Here is a 15,486-nt window from a genome sequence, read left to right as displayed (position 1 = left end):
GAATCAGTCTTTATACACTGAGGAAGCTACAGGTTGTATAACTGGAATCTTGACAGTGTAATACAAAGTGTTTCATGCTGTGATGCTTAGTGACAGAAAGAACTCTACCCTTTTAAGACTAACAGTCTGGGGTCTTTGTTCTTGAAATTCCGTATCTGCAGATGTGGTCATAGGTTTATCAGGGGTATCCAATATTTTTTGGCTTTTCTGGGCCACATTGGAAGAAGAAGAATTGTCTGGGGCCACATGTAAAATACACAAACACTAAGGATAGCTGATAAGCTAAAAAAAAAAAATCACAAAAAATCTCGTAATGTTTTAAGAAAGTTTACAAATTTGGCCGGGTGTGGTGGCTCTTGCCTGTAATCCCAGCACTTTGGGAGGCCGAGGCAGGCAGATCACAAGGTCAGGAGATCAAGACCATCTTGGCCATCCTGATCTCAGCTACTCAGGAATCTGAGGTGGGAGGATCACTGGACCCCAAGAGGTCAAGGCTACAGTGGTCCATGATTGCACCACTACACTTCAGCCTGGATGATAGAGTGAGACTCTGTCTCAAAAGAAAAAATAACAAAAACCATGTCTTTTAGGCCATCTGTGCATTTAGAAGCCATAAAGGGGTTACTTACCTAACTTAAACTGGATTCTCATTCATCCCGAGTAGTCCCAGCTACTTGGGAGGCTGAGGCAGAAGAATTGCTTAAACCTGGGAGGCGGAGGTTGCAGTGAGCTGAGATTGCGCCACTGCATTCCAGCCCATGGGCTGCAGGTTGGACAAGCTTGACATGGATGCTGGAAAAAATGGAATAGACAGTGTTTAAGATTTGAAGACATAATTTCTATATATATGTTGTTTAATGAATATTACCATTTGATCACTTTTTGGTATTTAGCTTAATTCAAGTTTTTATCCTTTTATAAATTACCTGGTACCCAGTAAGATCTGGGTGTTTGTGTTCCTAGTGTACTAGTTTTGAGCTGAGATTAGCTTGTACATTGGCTAATGGGAATGCTGTGTAGGACCCTGCTTATCTTCTGAATCTGGTCAGCCATCAAGTTCACCCCATATTAGGGCATCAGTTACTGGGGTACAAGGGCATACTAGGTCATAGCTGTGGACATTATTTGCCCTCCTTAAGCATAATAGCATCTGTGTTTTTGACATCATTACCCATGTAATCTTAATAACTTAGTTTCCATATTTACACTTAAAATGCAAACCACTCTATTTGGAGGAAATTACTTTTCCCCCTAACTAAAAATACTAGTTTTTTGCCTGGGTGCGGTGGCTCATGCCTGTAATTCCAGCACTTTGGCAGACCCAGGTGGGTGGATCACCTGAGGTCAGGAGTTTGAGAGCAGCCTGGCCAACATGATGAAACCCCATCTCTACTAAAAATACAAAAATTTGCTGGGTTTGGTGGCATGCACCTGTAATCCCAGCTATTTGGGAGGCTGAGGCAGAATTGCTTGAACTCAGGAGACGGAGGTTGCAGTGAGCCAAGATTGCACCGTTGCACTCCAGCTTGGATGACAGAGGGAGACTCTGTCTAAAAAAAAAAAAAAAATTAGTTTTTGACTGTTCAGACCTTTTACCTTCTGCGATTCTCCTCCCCTTTATGTGCTCCGACGGCACTGTCTGCTTCTCTCCTTGTGGCATGTATCACACTGTACTGTACTTGCCCATTTTCTTGTCTGTTTCCTCTACGGGAAGGTAAGCCGTGTGGTGTCAAGGGACCATTCCTGTCTGGCTCATCCTTCTCCTGCCTGGCACAGTGTCTGTCAGGTTTTAGGTCACAGAATAAACATTTGTTGAGGGAATTAACTTGGTAAATATGTCTCTTACTCGATAATTATGTTGCTTAAATGTGGTTTATGACAATTAACTTCTCTGCAACAATAAATTGAAAATTGGGGTTGTTAATAGGTTGGGAATTAATCCTGAAACTGCCATTATATGTTAAAATAAACTTCCAAATGTAGAATTTTTTTTTTTTCTGGTAATAACCTGGGAAGACCTAATGACTTCATTTCCTTTTTGTTTGTTTGAAATCGTGGAATCGATTTAGTTTATTTGGCTATTTGACTTTATTTAGAGGTGACAGTAAAAAGGTATTTTGACTGGATGTGGTGGTTCATACCTGTAATCCCAGCAGTTTTGAAGGCTGAGGTGGGACGATTGCTTGAACCCAGGAGTTTGAGACTAGCCTGGTCAACATAGTGAGACCTTGTCTCTACTGAAAATAAAAAATAAAAAAAAACTGTGTGTGTGTGTGTAAGCATATGCCTATCATCCCAGCTACTCAGGAACCAAAGGTGGGAGGATCACTGGAGCCCAAGAGGTCAAAGCTACAGTGGGCCATGATTGCACCACTGCACTCCAGCCTGGATGATAGAGTGAAACTCTGTCTTAAAAGCAAAGCAAAACAAAACAAACAAAAAAAAAACCCATGTCTTTTAGGCCACCTGTGCATTTAGAAGCCATAAAGGGGTTACTTACCTAACTTAAACTGGATTCTCATTCAGATATGTGTTTTGTGTGAGGGGAAACAAAATTAGGGTGAATAGGGAAGGTATAGCCCAAACTTCTACAGCCCTCACAAAATTTCAAGCTCTCTTATTCATTGTAACTTACAGGCTTCTTTTCTACTCCCAGACATGCGAACACTGCTATCCCCAGCTCTACTCCCCAACCTGTTTGGATTGCCTGGTTATTATTTGGAGTAGTTAGACTAGTGACATTTCAGTAAGTAAATCTTGTTAAACTGACTGATTCATCCTTAGCCTTATGAAAATTTATGGGCTTAACTAAAGTTAATACTACAAACGGAAGCAGTGCTTTTTGAATCCCAAGTGTCTTCAGAAGCTCTGTAAGCATCCATGGACTGGGTGTGGTGGCTCACCCCTGTAATCCCAGCACTTTGGGAGGCTGAGGCGGGTGGATCACCTGAGGTCAGGAGTTTGAGACCAGCCTGGCCAACACGGTGAAACCCTGTCTCTACCAAAAAGAAAGAAAAAAAAAAAAATTCGAAAATTGGCCGGATATGGTGATGTGCTACTTGGGAGGCTGAGGCAGGAGAATTGCTTGAACCCAGGAGGCAGAGGTTGCAGTGAGCCGAGATCGCGCCACTGCACTGCAATCTGGGTGACAGAGTGAGACTCTGTCTCAAAAGAAAAGAGGCTCTGTATGCATCCCCGTCGTTGCTTAACTCTATAAATTGGGGCTGTCACTACAGCTTCACAGAACCATTTCAGCATTATTTTTTGAAACACTTTCACCAAACGGCCCTTGTCATTGAAGCATTTTGGGAAATGTACTTTACTCCAAATGTTTGTGGGTTTGAGAGGAATCCTAACGCCCATGTGGCAGACATAACAATAGTATTAAAGAGATTTTAGGGTAAGACCTCCTGTTTCATACTAAGTGATAACTAGTTCTATTTCATCACATTATATCATACGGTGGGGAAGAGTTTTATTATGTATTTCATTTAACTCTCATTATCAGGATTAGAATTTGAATAATTTTCATATTTTCCATGTGCTTGCCTTCTAGGCTCAGTAAAACAAAGGAGCAGTAGTGGAGAAGAGCATTTAAACAATTTGTTGGAAAATATATGGCATAACGTTTGGGTTCTTCTGGCTTTTTTATCTCTGTGGCCTGATAAGCTTTTGCCATGTGGATTCATGGTCTATGTGAAATGTCTTACATTTTATATTAGTTAAAATATTTTATGTCTGCACTTAGAATATAGGCTAAATTTTCCCCTTCAGTATTTCTAAAGTAGTGATTTTTTACTTTTAATGTCCACGCGGTATTTCTGAAAAAGAGACAGGTGTTTAATTTCTTGATAACTAAATATAGACCTGCACATCATGTAGTGTGGTGTGCCCCGACCCAACTTCTTCAGCAAATGTAGCACGTGTGGAGTTTATTTATAGTTTGACCTCTAGTCTTCATTGGCTTCTAGTTTATTTGGGGCTTAATTCATTAGTGTGACGGACTGTGATATTTAAGGGTCAGCTCTGAGGAGAAGGAGATAGAAGAAGAACCACTGTTCTGGCGTTTGTACACTACTGTGCTGTGTTCGTACCTGGATTACTTGTGTGCGTGGAGATGGGCCTGGGTTAGGCAGACCATAGCAGAGGGTAGACTGATAGCATAGGAACCTTTGGAATGAAAAGGGGGGATGGCTGTAATATAGGAAAACTCTTAAAGGGGACATGATGTGAATATATCAAACATAGTAATTATAGCTACCATTTATTGAGTGATTATCATGAGCATACATTGTTATTTACATACATTAGCTTATTGAAACCTCACAGCAATACTCTGAGAGTGCTGTTATTTCCTTTATACAAGGCAGGCAACTGAGTTTTAAGGTAAGTGGCAAATTTGGATAAGATAAACAAATTTGGTGAACAAATTTAAAAATCTGAAAGCTGGGGAAATCCTTTACAACATCTGTCAAGTGGGTCAGAATATTTACAAGAAATTTTGGATTCAAATTCATTTCCTCCAGAGATGACATAGCAGGGCAAGTATAAATTAACCCTAGTATCTTAACATCCTAAGATTAGAAGGGACCTAGAAAAGTATTTGCTAAATTTATTAATTGAAATTACATAAATGTCTAAAGAGAAGCTGGGATTGCAGAGAACATTTATTGCCTCCTTGAAAGCCTTTGTTGACAGCAGAATATAAATTCATTAAAGAGATTTGTGTTTTTGTTCCTTTTAAGATTCTGCATGTTTTACCATGAAGTTTCACCAAGGGTCAAACTGCATCAAACTGTGGAATGAACTGAACTAATTTGCAGAACTTCAAGAGAAACACAATACTTCAAATTTATCTGTTAGCCAGGGTATTTTGAAGCGGGGGCAAAAACCTTTAATTGAGTCTTTGTGAATAAATCCACATTGGGAAGGAATGGAATGTTTGATTTGAAATGGGCTATTGAAATGGAAGAACAAATTAATTGTGAACCCAGCCATTATTTTCCTATTTCTAAATTGAGTCACTTGAAATTTCTGAGATGGGGTGAGCATACAGTATTTAAAATGAATATAAATTTAAAATTAGAAAAGGTTATGTTATAGAAAATACTTTAAAACAAATTGGGCAAAAAGGAAAAATTTGTCAATTAGCAGCCATTATTGTGATATAAACTTTGTTGAGATTCTGGTATATACATTTATAGCCTTTTTAAAAACTCACATATATGTATATAATTGTGTAAAGACATACTTATGTATTCATATTATAACTTTAAAGAAAAGGTTTCTTGAAGGCAAGACTGGTAACTGACCAATAGCTCTTTGTGAAAAACTATGTATGTATATATGTGAGTGTGTGTCTGTATATATATATTTGTGTGTGTATATATATATGCACACAATCATATATCAGAGGGAACTTGTAAACTTGCAGTCATATATAGGAGGGAACTTGTAAACAGAACATGTACAGAATTTTTACAGCTTAATAATAAAGACAATCCAATTAAATAATGGGCAAAGTATTTGAATGGTTATTTTTCCAAAGAAGGTATTCAGATGGGCAATAAGCACATTAAAAATGCTCAACATCATTTGTCATTAGAGAAATGAAAATCGAAATCACAATGAGATACTACTTCACGCCCACCAGAACAGCTATAATAAAAATGACTGATAATAACAAGTGTTGATGAGAAAGTGGATAAATTGGAATCCTCATACACTGTTGGTGGGAATGTAAAATGGTACAGCCACTTTGGTAAATGTCTGGCTGTTCTTTGAAAGGTTAAACATAGAGTTACCAAATAACTCAGCAGTTCCACTCCCAGGTACCTCCCCAAGAGAAATGAAAACATAACTCTGTACAAAAACTCGTACATGGCACTATTTGGTTGATGGTTACACTAAATGCCTGGACTTCACAATTATACAATATATACATATATCAAAACAGAATTTATACCCCCTAAATTTATAACAAAAAAACACCTCATATGTGAATTTTCATTGCAGCATTATTCATATTAGCCGAAAAATGGAAACAACCCAAATGTCCGTCCATGATGAATGGATAAACAGAATGTTTTATAGCCGTATGATGGAATTTTACTTGGCAATAAAGAGGAATGAAGCACTGATACATGCCACAACATGATGAACCCCAAAACATGCTTAAATGAAAGAGGCCAGTCACAGAAGACCACATATTAATATGACATCATTTATATAAAATGTCCAGGATAGTTAAATCTATATGTAGAGAAATTAAATCAGTGTTTGGGGGAAGAGGGTAAGGTCCAGCTAAGGAGGTGCGATTGGTGATGGGTACAGGGTTCTTTCTGGGGTGCTGAAAATGTTTTAAAACTGGATGATGGTGATGGTCGCACAACTTTGTAAATATGCTAAAAAGCAATGACCGTATGCTTTGGAAAGGTGAATCTATGGTATGTAAATTATATATTAATAAAGCTGTTACAAATATGGTAGCTTATTTTCTGAGATTTCCCGGCTTGTTTCCCCCTTTGTGTTTTATCTGTACCATCTCTTTTCTTTTTTTTTCTATTTTCTGTCTCCTGATCAAGCAGTTTCTTGTCGGTGTGAGTTCCTGTCTTAGATGTGAGTCCTGGAGTGTCAGTTTCCAGAGTTTATACCCTTAGACTTTGCTGTAGGCACTTCTGCTCACTTACTAGTTGGAATAGAGAAAAACTTGTGGTTTCAGCCGCTATGCTCCCATGGGCAGGCCATAATTGACATGAGTACCTGTTGGCTGCCTTGCAGACCTGTTCTCTGGCCCGTCAGTCATCCCGCTGCTTCGCTTTGTGTCTTTCCTCAGAGATGCCGAGATTCTGAAAGTCTTGTATGTGGTTTCTACCAAAGTCACTTTTATTTTTGGATTCAAGAGGATACTTTCTTATCTAACTTTGTTGTAAATGTTGTCCATAGGTTTTGTTTTTGATGTCGATTGTTCTGTTTTTCTGTGGAGAGTTGGGAAAATCAAAAAATTTTGCTTCCTTGCTGTGACCAGCTTCCTAGAATTCAGAAGTGTAATCTTTCTGGCTGTTTGAGGAAGGTATTTGGAGGGAATTGGTCTGACAAAAACAGAAGATATTGTCCTGGAGATTTTAATGTCCTTGAGGAAAGAACTCTTGGCCTGTTAATCTATTTAAATCTATTTAAATCTCTTTAAACCCAGGCCCTGGCATTCGTAAACACTCAAATATTCTTGGAATGTTGTTGAATTCATTGAATGTAGATGTGCAGAGAGATGAATGGCGGCCTGAACGAGGTGGGCTAGAATTTATAGCTGGTACCCACTTACCAGTGTTGTCACTGAGCGGGTTGGATGAATAGTTTCTCCTCCTTACACATGCAGATCGGAAACACTTCTGAAGCTTTGGTCAGCTTGTCTCACATGCCTCAGTTTATCACAAACGTCTGAAATGATACGTAACTATCATGTGAAGTTTCGGTCTCACTAGGGTATCAATACTAGGGTGTTGATGATCTAAATGATGCGGATCCTACATGCATCCGAATGAGTGTAACTAGAGACCCTTAATTAACCCTTAGGTGCTGGGCCTGTTTTCCAAGTCCAAGGCTTTGGATTCTGTTTTTGTACACTAAACTCCCATCAACCCTGCTTGTGGGCAACTAAAGCACATGTAGTGGTTTAATCATGCAGGACCTTTCCAATTTGGTATGGAGGGAACTGCCTGATTTTTCCTGAGCTCTCTAATAATCACTTTCGTTTATTCTACTCTTACATGAATCATAAAATGTTAGTAAATAGGACTATATATGTTATGGAGATGAATACCCTAAAGGCCCCCTCAATGACAACACTGTGATGTGTGCTCCATCCTTCTCAATCCTCTTATCGTCACCAACACCTACCATCAGAAGTTTCATTTCCTTGGTGCTCTGTTTTGCACCGTGTCCTTTGAGAAAAGGTTGCTGAGGTTGAAATGAAGGACAAAGCCATACAATGTGCCGTCTGTTGAAGACAGCATATTTTTGTGTGTTGTAACAAAGGCCTGCAATGCTTTAATTTGAAGAAGTTGAGTTGGGTGGCGATTTAAGTACCTTGGACATTTTTCAAACCCGGGCAATGCCCAGTGATCTTGGTTGTAAGTAAAGTATGTAAATAATAGAATTATAAAGAATCCAGGCCGGGCGCGGTGGCTCAAGCCTGTAATCCCAGCACTTTGGGAGGCCGAGGCGGGCGGATCACAAGGTCAGGAGATCGAGACCACAGTGAAACCCCGTCTCTACTAAAAATACAAAAAAAAATTAGCCGGGCGCGGTGGCGGGCGCCTGTAGTCCCAGCTACTCAGGAGGCTGAGGCAGGAGAATGGCGGGAACCCGGGAGGCGGAGCTTGCAGTGAGCCGAGATCGCCCCACTGCACTCCAGCCTGGGCGACAGCGTGAGACTCCGTCTCAAAAAAAAAAAAAAAAAAAAAAAAAGAATCCAGTGTTTACTTTCTGAGTGGCAGTGAAGAGGCTTAGTGTTTTCCTTCTGGGTTGGCTTCTTGGATGTGTTTCTCAATAAATTCTCTAGAGATATGTGTGTCAAGTCAGCTTGTTAAAAAGCAAAGAAACATGAAGGCATGTGGCCCTCACAGTTGGATGCTTTTAAACACCGCAGCTGTTTGAAAGGCCGGAGCGTACGAATTCAATTATGACTGAGAAACCTATCATCTCTCCCTGTTAGTGCTTGTCATGAAATCCTTCTTCAAATAATGGTAGCCAAGGGAGGAGAGATGTGCAAGGAATATAGACCGTTTCAGTCAGTTTAAAAAGGAACAAAAGACAAAAAATAAAATGACACTTAATTCTTAAAAGATAAATGAAGGATTATAATCTTGGTTCACCATGCTAGAAGTTTACTCAAACTTCCATTATTTTTTTTGGTCTACTCTTTGACACTGTGTCTTATTTTGTACCTAGTGGTTAATTTAACTCTTTAAACAAATGAGTTTTTGGCTTAAAGCTTTTCTGCATTATTATTTACAACCTTCTTTTGGTAATAATAAAAGATGATTATGGTAAAGTTTATAAAATAGAAAAATATAGAAAGTTAAAAAAAAGAAAAATAACCTCCCTTTCAATGTTTTGTCCTCTCAGGAAATTATAGATTGATGCGTACCCTAGACTTGAAAAATTCATATGGCCGGGCATGGTGGGATCCAGGCTAGGATCACGCCTGTAACCTTAGCACTTTGGGAGGCCAAGGTGGGCATATTGCCTGAGCTCAGGAGTTTAAGACCAGCCTGGGCAACACGGTGAAACCCCATCTATACTAAAATACAAAAGAAATTATTTGGGCATGGCAGTGTGTACCTGTAGTGCCAGCTGCTTGGGAGGCTGAGGCAGGAGAATGGTGTGAACCCGGGAGGCAGAGGTTGCAGTGAGCCGAGATTGCGTCACTGCACTCCAGCCTGGGCGACAGAGTGAGACTCCATCTCTCCAAAAAAAAAAAAAGCATATATACATGTATATATATACACACACACACAATATAATTTGTTGTGATGTATAAATTGCATTTTTTTGCAAACATTATATGTTTATTATTCTGCAGCATGGTTTGTTTCACCTAATAGTTCATGGTCTTCTCTCCATATGGCTGAGATCTGATGCACTGTATTCTTCCTTTTTGTGTCAGTAAAGGTATTAGATACATAATGGCCCACATGTGAGAAAGATGTCAGGGGAAACTGCAGCCCTACCCGAATAGTTTGTCCTTCTCAACCCCTGGCCTAAATGGATGTGTAGTACCTAGAAGTCATTTAACAGCTGTCAAATCAATTGCACGGCTGCTGGTGTCATAGAGGACAGGCAGCAGCTGGTGGGCAAGTGTAACCATCCCCATTTCTCTGCATGGGTGGAGCGGGGACAGCAGCAGATGGACATAGTTCTACTGTTGTCAATTTTTAACTGTAATTTAAGGGCTTTCCATTAGGTGTTTAATTTTAAAGTCACAAAAATTGATTTTAGTGAAATATTTAAAAACGATTTAGATAAGTTAGAAGAAAAGAATTATCCATGGTCCTTGGCTACCCAAATGTAATTATTGTTAACATTCTGTGATTTTTCTTTTTGTTCATGCCTTTTCTTGAATCTGTTGTTAGAAATGGCACTTTACCTCTGTGGTCTTCCTCCTTAAAACCCATCACTCAGTCTAATCGTGAGAAAAACATCAGATAAATCCTGATAAAGAAACGTTTTTAACAAATTCCTCTTGAGAACCCCTCAAAACTGTCACAGTCATTAAAAACAATGAACATCCGAAAAATTGTCACAGCCAAGAGGAGCTTAGGGAGACATGATGACTAAATGTAATGTGTTGTCCTGGATGGGATTCTGAAACAGAAAAAGGACATTTGGGTGTCCGTACTGAGGAGGGATGTTAACAATAGAAGAAACTGGGTATGGATTACAAGGAAACTTTTTCAACTGTCTTTACCTTTTCTGTAAATCTAAAACTATTCTGAAATAAGATCAAATACATCTTTTAAAATGTATTACAATAATACTATGTATGCAGTTTTGAACTCTGCTTTTTCTTATGTGCCATCTTCTTAAAAAATCTAGTGATTGTTCACTATTTATCAAAATGAGTACGCTTTGATTCACGTAACTATTGCCTTTGCTGGGGAGACATTGTGTGTGTGTGTGTGTGTGTGTATGTGTATATATATGTATGTGTGTGTGTGTGTATATATATATATTCCCCCCTACAAAGCCTATTCTAATTTACAGTTACACCACCTATATATATAAATACCGGATTTCCTTGAACTTTCTCTAGCATTCTGTATAATCTTTCCTGAAACTAGTATCTTGACTTAATCTGTTATTTCTTTACTGAAGTTCAAATGTAAGCATTTCCAGGCCGGGCGCGGTGGCTCACGCCTGTAATCCCAGCACTTTGGGAGGCCGAGGCGGGCGGATCACAAGGTCAGGAGATCGAGACCACGTTGAAACCCCGTCTCTACTAAAAATACAAAAAATTAGCCGGGCGCGGTTGTGGGCGCCTGTAGTCCCAGCTACTCGGGAGGCTGAGGCAGGAGAATGGCGTGAACCCGGGAGGCGGAGCTTGCAGTGAGCCGAGATCGCGCCACTGCACTCCAGCCTGGGCAACAGAGCGAGACTCCGTCTCAAAAAAAAAAAAAAAAAAAAAAAAAAAGTAAGCATTTCCCCATTAGGTTTGTTTTACTACTTCTCTTAAGAAGTCTCTCCTCACATTAATTGTCCCACTTGAGCCTGTGTTTTTCTTGTGAGTTTCCTTGAGCTCTTTAAATAGTACACACACAACTTTCAATAATAAGCACAAACAGAGGTGGGAAATTGGACTTAATAAGTATTCTTTTGTAATGATCCTGTAGAATGCAACTAGGAAGAGGAAAAATTATAATTTATTAAAATAAAAACTAATGTAATTGAAATTCATGTCAAAAGAAAATACAGAATGATAGTAAGTAGAAGCTCATTTTCTTTGTCTTTGCTTTATTTTGGAGCAGCATGTGTGTTTTGGAAATGTTGGATTGTTTAACAAAATTATTTATACTTCCTGCCTTTATTTTTTAAGGTATTTGCTAGATCAAAAATAATACATTTTGTAACCACATGGTAACATACGAGAAAATCTCAAAACATTTAGAATGTAATTTCTTTAAGCAATATGAATAGAGCCTATAATTAAAATATTTTGTTTAGTAATAACGAAAAACTAGCTGTTAGTAAGTGATTTTGTTGCTAGCTGCGAAACTAGAACTAAAAATTATCTTAATCCTTTCTCCCCTGCCCAAAAACCCCACAAACTTTTCCCCTAAAAATAAAGTAAGTCGTGTTGTGAAGTAGAGGATCCAGTGGAATTAAAAATGCATTGACCCACGGCCTCCTGGTACCTGGCCATGTGCAGGAGTAGGTCTTCATCCATGGGTGAACGGCAGCTCAGTGTGCTGGTTGGGTTTATTTTGGCCCTGCACGCCTGGAACAGACTCTTGAGAGAGGGGCCCAGGAGCACGGGGGCTGCATGTTCTTTCCCCATGACTGCAAATGCCCCACATACTGTGAAACTGGACTGCGGAGCTCATTAACCCGGGCCTGATGGCTGGCAGGCTTCACAGCTTCCTCTGATTTTGACAGGGGATGGAAGATGTTCAGACACCTTGTGTGTGTAACTTACCTCCCTGTGAGCTCCATGTTTGCTTTTTGTGCTTAGGCAGTATCTATTTTTAATTATTAAAAAGTCTCTTGTATCTCTCTTACTTTTACCTTCTTTATAAATTCTACCTTTTTTTCTGTACTAACCTGAATTAAAATATGTATACAAAATGATTTGTTAGAAATCTTTTCATCACAGATCATGCATGATACAGGGTGTGTGTGTGTGTTTGTGTATGTGTGTGTGTGTGTGTGTATGTGTGTTTGTTTACTAGGGGTGGAAGACCACATGGAAAATGAAATTGTTTTTAAAGTAAAAGTGTATATACCAAGTAAAATTTATAGATTGGGGTAGACAAATTATCTTTTAAATGGAGAATGTTTCAGGTTGCTCAACTTAAAATTTCTTATCCTTTTTTTTGAAGCTATTACCTGAGAATGGAAGTATTTATTATACCATAATCATTATTATAAACTTTGGTTAGTTCTTATATTGAAAGAATGGAGAAATGTTCTATTCAGTCCTTTGGCATATTTCAACTAAAGCTTAAGTTGCGGGAGAGAAGAATGAAGGTGTATCGGGGAGATGGGGGACAAAACCCTTTTAGGTCTGCCACAAGCTCTAAATTACTTGGACACCTTGTTATATATTAAGAAGTAATTCAGATTTTAGTTTATTTGATAATATATCTTATGTATTTTAATATAAAGATATTTTTAAAAGCGTGGCAGTAAAATTATTTAACCCCCCACTCTCCAGTCTATAAGTCAGAATGATTCTACTAGAATCTGTGCCATGTTCATCCTTGACTTTAGGGCACCCTTGGTGGGTGGTTACACATCCTACAGTGTACATGTAGCTCAGTTAATACAGCTTTGCATTAGATACAGGATGAAGGGCTCAAGATCTACATGTTTCAGGAGATTCCAAGCAGAGTTTGTGTTTGAAGTGTTCACTTCAGCAAAAGTCCACAGGTTTTCATGATTTGAATAATTCCTCACTGCTTAATGTTCATTTTCCATTAATTGAAACATTCCTTCATTCATTTGACAAATGTTCCAGTCTCCAGGACTGAAAAAGGGTCTGTCTCAATGGAATTTACAGTGTAGCTTTTCCTATGATTTCTAGGTTGATAGATAGATTCTAAAACTAGTTAAAACTTGTTGCCTTTATTCTCCAGTAGCTATCAACAACAGCAACAACAACAACAATCAACCCCAAAGCATCTTCATTATCTGGAGAATAAACCTACTGCAGTCCGTGAGTGAGAAAATGTAGAATAATCTGTATATTCTGTTAATTCTTGCTAAAAAAGAGAATTTCTTATTGCCAGAGTATTGTATTTTTTATTTTGTACATAACTCTTGATAGGAAAGAATAGATTGTACCGTTCTTTTGTGAAGGTGAAGTCCTGTGTGCTTGTGCTTTCTGATTATATGTTACTTTCAGCTACTGAAAAAACTGCTTAATGCCAAGGTCACGTAGTATCAGACACTGACTAAAGATAGTTATGCGGGTAGACCTTGACTGAAGTACCTGATGCAAAAACAGCTCTTACTGACAAATTGAATCAGTTATTCACCACTATTGTGCAATCTCTCACAATAGTGGGAGATTTGGAGACTTGGGGTTTGGGAGATATGTGACTTTAGAGAAAGAAAAGGGGAAATTAAGAACAAGTAAGAGAACTAATCCTGGAAACAAGCTCTCACACAAGCTTGAGGGTAGAGCTGGGTCAGGGAGAAGGGGAGTATGTGGAACTTCCTTTGTGAGAATATTTTCCTTGTTTTCAGACTCATTTTTGAAAGCATTTTGATACGAGAGATCAAGAGATCATCTCATTTTGGTCTAACACTAATATTATGTAAAAGAAAAAAACTTGTTTATTTAGAGTGACTTATCCAGGGTCACGTGGCTATTTAGTGACAGCATATATACATATAGAGTCTAGAAACTTGTTCTGGATTTTTCCTGTGAGACTTACTCTTTCTCTGGAGTGCTCATTGCTGATGGGTGATGGTTGCACACGAAGCTGGAGAAGTGATCGACGCCATATGGGGAAAGCTTTGTGTGTCCTTGTGAGGAATTTCACTATATGTGTGTGTGCTGGAGAGCTAGTGCCGGTTTTAAGCATGGATGTGGCCGGGCACGGTGGCCCATGCCTGTAATCCCAGCACTTTGGGAGGCCGAGGCGGGTGGATCACGAGGTCAGGAGATTGAGACCATCCTGGCTAACACGGTGAAACCCCTGTCTCTACTAAAAAACAACAATAACAACAAAAAACCCCAAAGAATTAGCTGGGCATGGTGGCAGGCTCCTGTAGTCCCAGCTACTTGGGAGGCTGAGGCAGGAGAATCGATTGAACCCGGGAGGCAGAGGTTGCAGTGAGCTGAGGTCATGCCACTGCCCTCCAGCCTGGGCAACAGAGTGAGACTCTGTCTCAAAAAAAAAAAAAAAAAAAAAAAAAAAGCATGGATTTAATGTTAGGTTTTTATTTAGAAAGAACACTTTGACTGTGATTTGGAGAATGGGGTGTATTGGAAGTAGTGGTGGTGGTAAATGGGTGAAGGGGTATATTAGGAAGCTACTGAGAGTTGTTCATGCGAAAAATGATGGGAACCATATAAACAGTGGAACTGGAAAAAAAGTGCGGCTGATTAGAGCAATATTAAAGAGGAAGAGAAATAGGATTTAGTGATTGTATATTGGTGGTAGGATGGGGTGAAAGGAGGGAGAGAAATGAAGTGTTTTGGTTTTCTAGGGTACATAACAATTCACCTTTCTAATTAATGGCTTAAATCAACAGCAGTTGCTTATTTGCCCACTCTTCTGCAGTTTGGTTAGGGCTTGATGGATGGCTCATCTGTACTCCACACAGTGTCTGCCAGAGCTGGAATTTTCAGGATGGTTTCTTTACTGGGTGGTGCCTCAGCTGACCTTGTGGTGTCATCTAGGGACTGGCTGGGAATGGCTCTCCTTTTGGTCTCTCCCCAACGCGAGCATTACCTCCCTTACAGCATGTCAGTCTCATGGTAGTCTGACTTCCTGCATGGTAGCTGGCTTTTCCCTAGAGCTCAGTAGTAGAAAATGTAGTAGAAACTTCTTCATACTGGGGTGCAGAAGTCCCAGAACATTAGTTCTACTGCATTCTATTGGTCAGAGCAGCCACAGGGCCAGATTGCATTCAAGAAGAAGGGAAATACCTCCCATCAAAGAATTTATGGACACATATTTAATCCATCACAGTCTGCCCTCTGGCCACAAATTATTTACATTTCTTCAAAGGCAAAACACAGTTGCTCACTCCCAAGAT

At 39.3% G+C, this 15,486-nt stretch overlaps 1 protein-coding gene across 7 annotated transcripts in view; it reads left to right on the top strand.

The window, feature by feature from the left end:
• The window catches only part of TBC1D4 (TBC1 domain family member 4), a 209,680-nt gene that overhangs the window by 72,271 nt on the left and 121,923 nt on the right, over positions 1–15,486 (top strand). The window lies entirely within an intron of this gene.

Source organism: Macaca fascicularis, chromosome 17, assembly GCF_037993035.2.
Source record: "Macaca fascicularis isolate 582-1 chromosome 17, T2T-MFA8v1.1".
NCBI classification, from domain to species: domain Eukaryota; kingdom Metazoa; phylum Chordata; class Mammalia; order Primates; family Cercopithecidae; genus Macaca; species Macaca fascicularis.
Note: the sequence above shows the minus strand (reverse complement) of the source record. Positions and strands in the feature narration are given on the sequence as shown.